Raw genomic sequence first — 12,243 nt, forward strand, 5'->3', positions numbered from 1 at the left:
TTATATTTGAATATATTCCTTTTTCCACTACTACTCTCTTAGCGCTCCAAATGTCCAGTTGCATTTTCTACAGAAAGAGTGTTCAGATCTGCTGAATCAAAAGTATGGTTTAACTCTGTTAGCTGAATGCACAGATCAGAAAGAAGTTTCACAGAATCATTCTGTGTAGTATATATTTGGAGACATTCCTTTTTCCACTATTACCCTCTTAGCGCTCCGAATCTCCACTTGCATTTTCTACAAAAAGAGTGTTTCAGAACGGCTCAATCAAAACTTAGGTTCAAGTCTTTTAGTTGAACAAACAGAACAGAAAGAAGTTTCACACAATTCTTCTGTGTAGTTTTTATTTGTAGACATTCTTTTTCCCAATATAGGCCTCTTAGCGCTCAGAATGTCCAATTGCAGTTTCTACAGAAAGAGTGTTTAAGAATGGCTTAATCAAAAGTAAGGTTCAACTCTGTTAGTTGAATGCACAGAACAGAAAGAAGTTTCATACAATGCTTCTGTGTAGTTTATATTGGAACATATTCTTTTTTCCACTATTACCCACTTAGCGCTACGAATGTCCAGTTGCATTTTCTACAGACAGAGTGTTTCAAAACTGCTCAATCAAAAGTATGGTATAACTCTGTTAGCTGAATGCTCAGATCAGAAAGAAGTTTCACAGAATGCTTCTGTGTAGTTTATATTTGAATATATTCCTTTTTCCACTACTACGCTCTTAGCGCTCCAAATGTCCAGTTGCATTTTCTACAGAAAGAGTGTTCAGATCTGCTCAATCAAAAGTATGGTTTAACTCTGTTAGCTGAATGCACAGATCAGAAAGAAGTTTCACCGAATGATACTGTGTAGTTTATATTTGAAGACATTCCTTTTTCCACTATTACCCTCTTAGCGCTCCGAATCTCCACTTGCATTTTCTACAAAAAGTGTGTTTCATAACTGCTCAATCAAAAATATGTTTTATCTCTGTTAACTGAATTTACAGATCAGAAATAAGTTTCACAGAATGCATCTGTGTAGTTTTTATTTGAAGATATTCTTTTTCCCAATGTAGGCCTCTTAGCGCTTAGCATGTCCAATTGCAGTTTCTACAGAAAGAGTGTTTCAGAACGGCTCAATCAAAAGTAAGGTTCAACTCTGTTAGCTGAATGCACAGAACAGAAAGAGTTTTCACAGAATGCTACTGTGTAGTTTATATTTGAATATATTCCTTTTTCCACTATTACCCTCTTAGCGCTCCGAATGTCCACTTGCATTTTCTACAGAAAGAGTGTTCAGAACTGCGCAATCAAAAGTATGGTTTAATTCTGTTAGCTTAATGAACATATCAGAAATAAGTTTCACACAATGCTTCTGTTTAGTTTTTATTTGAAGATATTATTTTTCCCAATATAGGCCTCTTAGCGCTCAGAATGTCCAATTGCAGTTTCTACAGAAAGAGTGTTTCAGAAAGGCTCAATCAAAAGTAAGGTTCAACTCTGTTAGTTGAATGCACAGAACAGAAAGAAGTTTCATACAATGCTTCTGTGTAGTTTATATTTGAACATATTCTTTTTTCCACTATTACCCACTTTGCGCTACGAATGTCCAGTTGCATTTTCTACAGACAGAGTGTTTCAAAACTGCTCAATCAAAAGTATGGTTTAACTCTGTTAGCTGAATGCTCAGATCAGAAAGAAGTTTCACAGAATGCTTCTGTGTAGTTTATATTTGAATGTATTCCTTTTTCCACTACTACTCTCTTAGCGCTCCAAATGTCCAGTTGCATTTTCTACAGAAAGAGTGTTCAGATCTGCTGAATCAAAAGTATGGTTTAACTCTGTTAGCTGAATGCACAGATCAGAAAGAAATTTCACAGAATGATTCTGTGTAGTTTATATTTGGAGACATTCCTTTTTCCACTATTACCCTCTTAGCGCTCCGAATCTCCACTTGCATTTCTACAGAAAGAGTGTTTCAGAACGGCTCAATCAAAACTAAGGTTCAACTCTTTTAGTTGAACAAACAGAACAGAAAGAAGTTTCACACAATTCTTCTGTGTAGTTTTTATTTGTAGACATTCTTTTTCCCAATATAGGCCTCTTAGCGCTCAGAATGTCCAATTGCAGTTTCTACAGAAAGAGTGTTTCAGAACGGCTCAATCAAAAGTAAGGTTCAACTCTGTTAGTTGAATGCACAGAACAGAAAGAAGTTTCATACAATGCTTCTGTGTAGTTTATATTTGAACATATTCTCTTTTCCACTATTACCCACTTAGCGCTACGAATGTCCAGTTGCATTTTCTACAGACAGAGTGTTTCAAAACTGCTCAATCAAAAGTATGGTTTAACTCTGTTAGCTTAATGAACATATCAGAAATAAGTGTCACACAATGCTTCTGTGTAGTTTTTATTTGAAGATAATATTTTTCCCAATATAGGCCTCTTAGCGCTCAGAATGTCCAATGGCAGATTGTACAGAAAGAGTGTTTCAGAAAGGCTCAATCAAAAGTAAGGTTCAACTCTGTTAGTTGAATGCACAGAACAGAAAGAAGTTTCACCGAATGATTCTGTGTAGTTTATATTTGAAGACATTCCTTTTTCCACTATTACCCTTTTAGCGCTCCGAATCTACACTTGCATTTTCTACAAAAAGAGTGTTTCATAACTGCTCAATCAAAAATATATTTTATCTCTGTTAACTGAAATTACAGATCAGAAATAAGTTTCACAGAATGCATCTGTGTAGTTTTTATTTGAAGATATTCTTTTTCCCAATGTAGGCCTCTTAGCGCTTAGCATGTCCAATTGCAGTTTCTACAGAAAGAGTGTTTCAGAACGGCTCAATCAAAAGTAAGGTTCAACTCTGTTAGTTGAATGCATAGAACAGAAAGAATTTTCACAGAATGCTACTGTGTAGTTTATATTTGAATATATTCCTTTTTCCACTATTACCCTCTTAGCGCTCCGAATGTCCACTTGCATTTTCTACAGAAAGAGTGTTCAGAACTGCGCAATCAAAAGTATGGTTTAACTCTGTTAGCTTAATGAACATATCAGAAATAAGTTTCACACAATGCTTCTGTGTAGTTTTTATTTGAAGATATTATTTTTCCCAATAGAGGCCTCTTAGCGCTCAGAATGTCCAATTGCAGTTTCTACAGAAAGAGTGTTTCAGAAAGGCTCAATCAAAAGTAAGGTTCAACTCTGTTAGTTGAATGCACAGAACAGAAAGAAGTTTCATACAATGCTTCTGTGTAGTTTATATTTGAACATATTCTTTTTTCCACTATTACCCACTTAGAGCTACGAATGTCCAGTTGCATTTTCTACAGACAGAGTGTTTCAGAACTGCTCAATCAAAAGTATGGTTTAACTCTGTTAGCTGAATGCTCAGATCAGAAAGAAGTTTCACAGAATGCTTCTGTGTAGTTTATATTTGAATATATTCCTTTTTCCACTACTACTCTCTTAGCGCTCCAAATGTCCAGTTGCATTTTCTACAGAAAGAGTGTTCAGATCTGCTCAATCAAAAGTATGGTTTAACTCTGTTAGCTGAATGCACAGATCAGAAAGAAGTTTCACAGAATGATTCTGTGCAGTTTATATTTGGAGACATTCCTTTTTCCACTATTACCCTCTTAGCGCTCCGAATTTCCACTTGCATTTTCTACAGAAAGAGTGTTTCAGAACGGCTCAATCAAAACTAAGGTTCAATTCCTTTAGTTGAACAAACAGAACAGAAAGAAGTTTCACACAATTCTTCTGTGTAGTTTTTATTTGTAGACATTCTTTTTCCCAATATAGGCCTCTTAGCTCTCAGAATGTCCAATTGCAGTTTCTACAGAAAGAGTGTTTCAGAACGGCTCAATCAAAAGTAAGGTTCAACTCTGTTAGTTGAATGCACAGAACAGAAAGAAGTTTCATACAATGTTTCTGTGTAGTTTATATTTGAACATATTCTTTTTTCCACTATTACCCACTTAGCGCTACGAATGTCCAGTTGCATTTTCTACAGACAGAGTGTTTCAAAACCGCTCAATCAAAAGTACGGTTTAACTCTGTTAGCTGAATGCTCAGATCAGAAAGAAGTTTCACAGAATGCTTCTGTGTAGTTTATATTTGAATATATTCCTTTTTCCAGTAATACGCTCTTAGCGCTCCAAATGTCCAGTTGCATTTTCAACAGAAAGAGTGTTCAGATCTGCTCAATCAAAAGTATGGTTTAACTCTGTTAGCTGAATGCACAGATCAGAAAGAAGTTTCACCGAATGATTCTGTGTAGTTTATATTTGAAGACATTCCTTTTTCCACTATTACCCTCTTATCGCTCCGAATCTCCACTTGCATTTTCTACAAAAAGAGTGTTCCATAACTGCTCAATGAAAAATATGTTTTATCTCTGATAACTGAATTTACAGATCAGAAATAATTTGCACAGAATGCATCAGTGTAGTTTTTATTTGAAGATATTCTTTTTCCCAATGTAGGCCTCTTAGCGCTTAGCATGTCCAATTGCAGTTTCTACAGAAAGAGTGATTCAGAACGGCTCAATCAAAAGTAAGGTTCAACTCTGTTAGTTGAATGCACAGAAGAGAAAGAATTTTCACAGAATTCTACTGTGTAGTTTATATTTGAATATATCCCTTTTTCCACTATTACCCTGTTAGCGCTCCGAATGTCCACTTGCATTTTCTACAGAAAGAGTGTTCAGAACTGCGCAATCAAAAGTATGGTTTAACTCTGTTAGCTTAATGAACATATCAGAAATAAGTTTCACACAATGCTTCTGTGTAGTTTTTATTTGAAGATATTATTTTTCCCAATATAGGCCTCTTAGCGCTCAGAATGTCCAATTGCAGTTTCTACAGAAAGAGTGTTTCAGAAAGGCTCAATCAAAAGTAAGGTTCAACTCTGTTAGTTGAATGCACAGAACAGAAAGAAGTTTCATACAATGCTTCTGTGTAGTTTATATTTGAACATATTCTTTTTTCCACTATTACCCACTTAGCGCTACGAATGTCCAGTTGCATTTTCTACAGACAGGGTGTTTCAAAACTGCTCAATGAAAGGTATGGTTTAACTCTGTTAGCTGAATGCTCAGATCAGAAAGAAGTTTCACAGAATGCTTCTGTGTAGTTTATATTTGAATATATTCCATTTTCCACTACTACTCTCTTAGCGCTCCAAATGTCCAGTTGCATTTTCTACAGAAAGAGTGTTCAGATCTGCTCAATCAAAAGTATGGTTTAACTCTGTTAGCTGAATGCACAGATCAGAAAGAAGTTTCACAGAATGATTCTGTGTAGTTTATATTTGGAGACATTCCTTTTTCCACTATTACCCTCTTAGCGCTCCGAATGTCCACTTGCATTTTCTACAGAAAGAGTGTTTCAGAACGACTCAATCAAAACTAAGGTTCAACTCCTTTAGTTGAACAAACAGAACAGAATGAAGTTTCACACAATTCTTCTGTGTAGTTTTTATTTGTAGACATTCTTTTTCCCAATATAGGCCTCTTAGCGCTCAGAATGTCCAATTGCAGTTTCTACAGAAAGAGTGTTTCAGAACGGCTCAATCAAAAGTAAGGTTCAACTCTGTTAGTTGAAGGCACAGAAGAGAAAGAAGTTTCATACAATGCTTCTGTGTAGTTTATATTTGAACATATTCTTTTTTCCACTATTACCCACTTAGCGCTACGAATGTCCAGTTGCATTTTCTACAGACAGAGTGTTTCAAAACTGCTCAATCAAAAGTATGGTTTAACTCTGTTAGCTGAATGCTCAGATCAGAAAGAAGTTTCACAGAATGCTTCTGTGTAGTTTTTATTTGAATATATTCATTTTTCCAGTAATACGCTGTTAGCGCTCCAAATGTCCAGTTGCATTTTCAACAGAAAGAGTGATCAGATCTGCTCAATCAAAAGTATGGTTTAACTCTGTTAGCTGAATGCACAGATCAGAAAGAAGTTTCACCGAATGATTCTGTGTAGTTTATATTTGAAGACATTCCTTTTTCCACTATTACCCTCTTAGCGCTCCGAATCTCCACTTGCATTTTCTACAAAAAGAGTGTTTCATAACTGCTCAATCAAAAATATGTTTTACCTCTGTTAACTGAATTTACAGATCAGAAATAAGTTGCACAGAATGCATCTGTGTAATTTTTATTTGAAGATATTCTTTTTCCCAATGTAGGCCTCTTAGCGCTTAGCATGTCCAATTGCAGTTTCTACAGATAGAGTGTTTCAGAACGGCTCAATCAAAAGTAAGGTTCAACTCTGTTAGTTGAATGCACAGAACAGAAAGAATTTTCACAGAATGCTACTGTGTAGTTTATATTTGAATATATCCCTTTTTCCACTATTAACCTCTTAGCGCTCCGAATGTCCACTTGCATTTTCTACAGAAAGAGTGTTCAGAACTGCGCAATCAAAATTATGGTTTAACTCTGTTAGCTTAATGAACATATCAGAAATAAGTTTCACACAATGCTTCTGTGTAGTTTTTATTTGAAGATATTATTTTTCCCAATATAGGCCTCTTAGCGCTAAGAATGTCCAATTGCAGATTCTACAGAAAGAGTGTTTCAGAAAGGCTCAATCAAAAGTAAGGTTCAACTCTGTTAGTTGAATGCACAGAACAGAAAGAAGTTTCATACAATGCTTCTGTGTAGTTTATATTTGAACATATTCTTTTTTCCACTATTACCCACTTAGCGCTACGAATGTCCAGTTGCATTTTCTACAGACAGAGTGTTTCAAAACTGCTCAATCAAAAGTATGGTTTAACTCTGTTAGCTGAATGCTCAGATCAGAAAGAAGTTTCACAGAATGCTTCTGTGTAGTTTATATTTGTATATATTCCTTTTTCCACTACTACTCTCTTAGCGCTCCAAATGTCCAGTTGCATTTTCTACAGAAAGAGTGTTCAGATCTGCTCAATCAAAAGTATGGTTTAACTCTGTTAGCTGAATGCACAGATCAGAAAGAAGTTTCACAGAATGATTCTGTGTAGTTTATATTTGGAGACATTCCTTTTTCCACTATTACCCTCTTAGCGCTCCGAATGTCCACTTGCATTTTCTACAGAAAGAGTGTTTCAGAACGACTCAATCAAAACTAAGGTTCAACTCCTTTAGTTGAACAAACAGAACAGAATGAAGTTTCACACAATTCTTCTGTGTAGTTTTTATTTGTAGACATTCTTTTTCCCAATATAGGCCTCTTAGCGCTCAGAATGTCCAATTGCAGTTTCTACAGAAAGAGTGTTTCAGAACGGCTCAATCAAAAGTAAGGTTCAACTCTGTTAGTTGAAGGCACAGAAGAGAAAGAAGTTTCATACAATGCTTCTATGTAGTTTATATTTGAACATATTCTTTTTTCCACTATTACCCACTTAGCGCTACGAATGTCCAGTTGCATTTTCTACAGACAGAGTGTTTCAAAACTGCTCAATCAAAAGTATGGTTTAACTCTGTTAGCTGAATGCTCAGATCAGAAAGAAGTTTCACAGAATGCTTCTGTGTAGTTTTTATTTGAATATATTCATTTTTCCAGTAATACGCTGTTAGCGCTCCAAATGTCCAGTTGCATTTTCAACAGAAAGAGTGTTCAGATCTGCTCAATCAAAAGTATGGTTTAACTCTGTTAGCTGAATGCACAGATCAGAAAGAAGTTTCACCGAATGATTCTGTGTAGTTTATATTTGAAGACATTCCTTTTTCCACTATTACCCTCTTAGCGCTCCGAATCTCCACTTGCATTTTCTACAAAAAGAGTGTTTCATAACTGCTCAATCAAAAATATGTTTTATCTCTGTTAACTGAATTTACAGATCATAAATAAGTTGCACAGAATGCATCTGTGTAATTTTTATTTGAAGATATTCTTTTTCCCAATGTAGGCCTCTTAGCGCTTAGCATGTCCAATTGCAGTTTCTACAGATAGAGTGTTTCAGAACGGCTCAATCAAAAGTAAGGTTCAACTCTGTTAGTTGAATGCACAGAACAGAAAGAATTTTCACAGAATGCTACTGTGTAGTTTATATTTGAATATATCCCTTTTTCCACTATTAACCTCTTAGCGCTCCGAATGTCCACTTGCATTTTCTACAGAAAGAGTGTTCAGAACTGCGCAATCAAAATTATGGTTTAACTCTGTTAGCTTAATGAACATATCAGAAATAAGTTTCACACAATGCTTCTGTGTAGTTTTTATTTGAAGATATTATTTTTCCCAATATAGGCCTCTTAGCGCTCAGAATGTCCAATTGCAGATTCTACAGAAAGAGTGTTTCAGAAAGGCTCAATCAAAAGTAAGGTTCAACTCTGTTAGTTGAATGCACAGAACAGAAAGAAGTTTCATACAATGCTTCTGTGTAGTTTATATTTGAACATATTCTTTTTTCCACTATTACCCACTTAGCGCTACGAATGTCCAGTTGCATTTTCTACAGACAGACTGTTTCAAAACTGCTCAATCAAAAGTATGGTTTAACTCTGTTAGCTGAATGCTCAGATCAGAAAGAAGTTTCACAGAATGCTTCTGTGTAGTTTATATTTGAATATATTCCTTTTTCCACTACTACTCTCTTAGCGCTCCAAATGTCCAGTTGCATTTTCTACAGAAAGAGTGTTCAGATCTGCTCAATCAAAAGTATGGTTTAACTCTGTTAGCTGAATGCACAGATCAGAAAGAAGTTTCACAGAATGATTCTGTGTAGTTTATATTTGGAGACATTCCTTTTTCCACTATTACCCTCTTAGCGCTCCGAATCTCCACTTGCATTTTCTATATAAAGAGTGTTTCCGAACTGCTCAATCAAAACTCAGGTTCAACTCTTTTAGTTGAACAAACAGAACAGAAAGAAATTTCACACAATTCTTCTGTGTAGTTTTTATTTGTAGACATTCTTTTTCCCAATATTGGCCTCTTAGCTCTCAGAATGTCCAATTGCAGTTTCTACAGAAAGAGTGTTTCAGAACGGCTCAATCAAAAGTAAGGTTCAATTCTGTTAGTTCAATGCACAGAACAGAAAGAAGTTTCATACAATGCTTCTGTGTAGTTTATATTTGAACATATTCTTTTTTCCACTACTACCCACTTAGCGCTACGAATGTCCAGTTGCATTTTCTACAGACAGAGTGTTTCAAAACTGCTCAATCAAAAGTATGGTTTAACTCTGTTAGCTGAATGCTCAGATCAGAAAGAAGTTTCACAGAATGCTTCTGTGTAGTTTATATTTGAATATATTCCTTTTTCCACTACTACGCTCTTAGCGCTCCAAATATCCAGTTGCATTTTCTACAGAAAGAGTGTTCAGATCTGCTCAATCAAAAGTATGGTTTAACTCTGTTAGCTGAATGCACAGATCAGAAAGAAGTTTCACCGAATGATTCTGTGTAGTTTATATTTGAAGACATTCCTTTTTCCACTATTACCCCCTTAGCGCTCCGAATCTCCACTTGCATTTTCTACAAAAAGAGTGTTTCATAACTGCTCAATCAAAAATATGTTTTATCTCTGTTAACTGAAATTACAGATCAGAAATAAGTTTCACAGAATGCATCTGTGTAGTTTTTATTTGAAGATATTCTTTTTCCCAATGTAGGCCTCTTAGCGCTTAGCATGTCCAATTGCAGTTTCTACAGAAAGAGTGTTTCAGAACGGCTCAATCAAAAGTAAGGTTCAACTCTGTTAGTTGAATGCACCGAACAGAAAGAATTTTCACAGAATGCTACTGTGTAGTTTATATTTGAATATATTCCTTTTTCCACTATTACCCTCTTAGCGCTCCGAATGTCCACTTGCATTTTCTACAGAAAGAGTGTTCAGAACTGCGCAATCAAAAGTATGGTTTAACTCTGTTAGCTTAATGAACATATCAGAAATAAGTTTCACACAATGCTTCTGTGTACTTTTTATTTGAAGATATTTTTTTTCCCAATATAGGCCTCTTAGCGCTCAGAATGTCCAATTGCAGTTTCTACAGAAAGAGTGTTTCAGAAAGGCTCAATCAAAAGTAAGGTTCAACTCTGTTAGTTGAATGCACAGAACAGAAAGAAGTTTCATACAATGCTTCTGTGTAGTTTATATTTGAAGATATTCTTTTTTCCACTATTACCCACTTAGTGCTACGAATGTCCAGTTGCATTTTCTACAGACAGAGTGTTTCAAAACTGCTCAATCAAAAGTATGGTTTAACTCTGTTAGCTGAATGCTCAGATCAGAAAGAAGTTTCACAGAATGCTTCTGTGTAGTTTATATTTGAATATATTCCTTTTTCCACTACTACTCTCTTAGCGCTCCAAATGTCCAGTTGCATTTTCTACAGAAAGAGTGTTCAGATCTGCTCAATCAAAAGTATGGTTTAACTCTGTTAGCTGAATGCACAGATCAGAAATAAGTTTCACAGAATGATTCTGTGTAGTTTATATTTGGAGACATTCCTTTTTCCACTATTACCCTCTTAGCGCTCCGAATCTCCACTTGCATTTTCTACAGAAACAGTGTTTCAGAACGGCTCAATCAAAACTAAGGTTCAACTCTTTTAATTGAACGATCAGAACAGAAAGCAGTTTCACACAATTCTTCTGTGTAGTTTTTATTTGTAGACATTCTTTTTCCCAATATAGGCCTCTTAGCGCTCAGAATGTCCAATTGCAGTTTCTACAGAAAGAGTGTTTCAGAACGGCTCAATCAAAAGTAAGGTTCAACTCTGTTAGTTGAATGCACAGAACAGAAAGAAGTTTCATACAATGCATCTGTGTAGTTTATATTTGAATATATTCTCTTTTCCACTATTACCCACTTAGCGCTACGAATGTCCAGTTGCATTTTCTACAGACAGAGTGTTTCAAAACTGCTCAATCAAAAGTATGGTTTAACTCTGTTAGCTGTATGCTCAGATCAGAAAGAAGTTTCACAGAATGCTTCTGTTTAGTTTATATTTGAATATATTCCTTTTTCCACTACTACGCTCTTAGCGCTCCAAATGTCCAGTTGCATTTTCAACAGAAAGAGTGTTCAGATCTGCTCAATCAAAATATGGTTTAACTCTGTTAGCTGAATGCACAGATCAGAAAGAAGTTTCACCGAATGATTCTGTGTAGTTTATATTTGAAGACATTCCTTTTCCACTATTACCCTGTTAGCGCTCCGAATCTCCACTTGCATTTTCTACAAAAAGAGTGTTTCATAACTGCTCAATCAAAAATATGTTTTATCTCTGTTAACTGAATTTATAGATCAGAAATAAGTTTCACAGAATGCATCTGTGTAGTTTTTATTTGAAGATATTCTTTTTCCCAATGTAGGACTCTTAGCGCTTAGCATGTCCAATTGCAGTTTCTACAGAAAGAGTGTTTCAGAACGGCTCAATCAAAAGTAAGGTTCAACTCTGTTAGTTGAATGCACAGAACAGAAAGAAGTTTCATACAATGCTTCTGTGTAGTTTATATTTGAACATATTCTTTTTTCCACTATTACCCACTTAGCGCTACGAATGTCCAGTTGCATTTTCTACAGACAGTGTGTTTCAAAACTGCTCAATCAAAAGTATGGTTTAACTCTGTTAGCTGAATGCTCAGATCAGAAAGAAGTTTCACAGAATGCTTCTGTGTAGTTTATATTTGAATATATTCCTTTTTCCAGTAATACGCTCTTAGCGCTCCAAATGTCCAGTTGCATTTTCTACAGAAAGAGTGTTCAGATCTGCTCAATCAAAAGTATGGTTTAACTCTGTTAGCTGAATGCACAGATCAGAAAGAAGTTTCACAGAATGATTCTGTGTAGTTTATATTTGGAGACATTCCTTTTTCCACTATTACCCTCTTAGCGCTCCGAATCTCCACTTGCATTTTCTACAGAAAGAGTGTTTCAGAACGACTCAATCAAAACTAAGGTTCAACTCCTTTAGTTGAACAAACAGAACAGAAAGAAGTTTCACACAATTCTTCTGTGTAGTTTTTATTTGTAGACATTCTTTTTCCCTATATAGGCCTCTTAGCGCTCAGAATGTCCAATTGCAGTTTCTACAGAAAGAGTGTTTCAGAACAGCTCAATCAAAAGTAAGGTTCAATTCTGTTAGTTGAATGCACAGAACAGAAAGAAGTTTCATACAATGCTTCTGTGTAGTTTATATTTGAACATATTCTTTTTTCCACTATTACCCACTTAGCGCTACGAATGTCCAGTTGCATTTTCTACAGACAGAGTGTTTCAAAACTGCTCAATCAAAAGTATGGTTTAACTCTGTTAGCT

This window comes from Symphalangus syndactylus, chromosome 3 (genome assembly GCF_028878055.3).
Source record: "Symphalangus syndactylus isolate Jambi chromosome 3, NHGRI_mSymSyn1-v2.1_pri, whole genome shotgun sequence".
Taxonomy (NCBI): Eukaryota; Metazoa; Chordata; class Mammalia; order Primates; family Hylobatidae; genus Symphalangus; species Symphalangus syndactylus.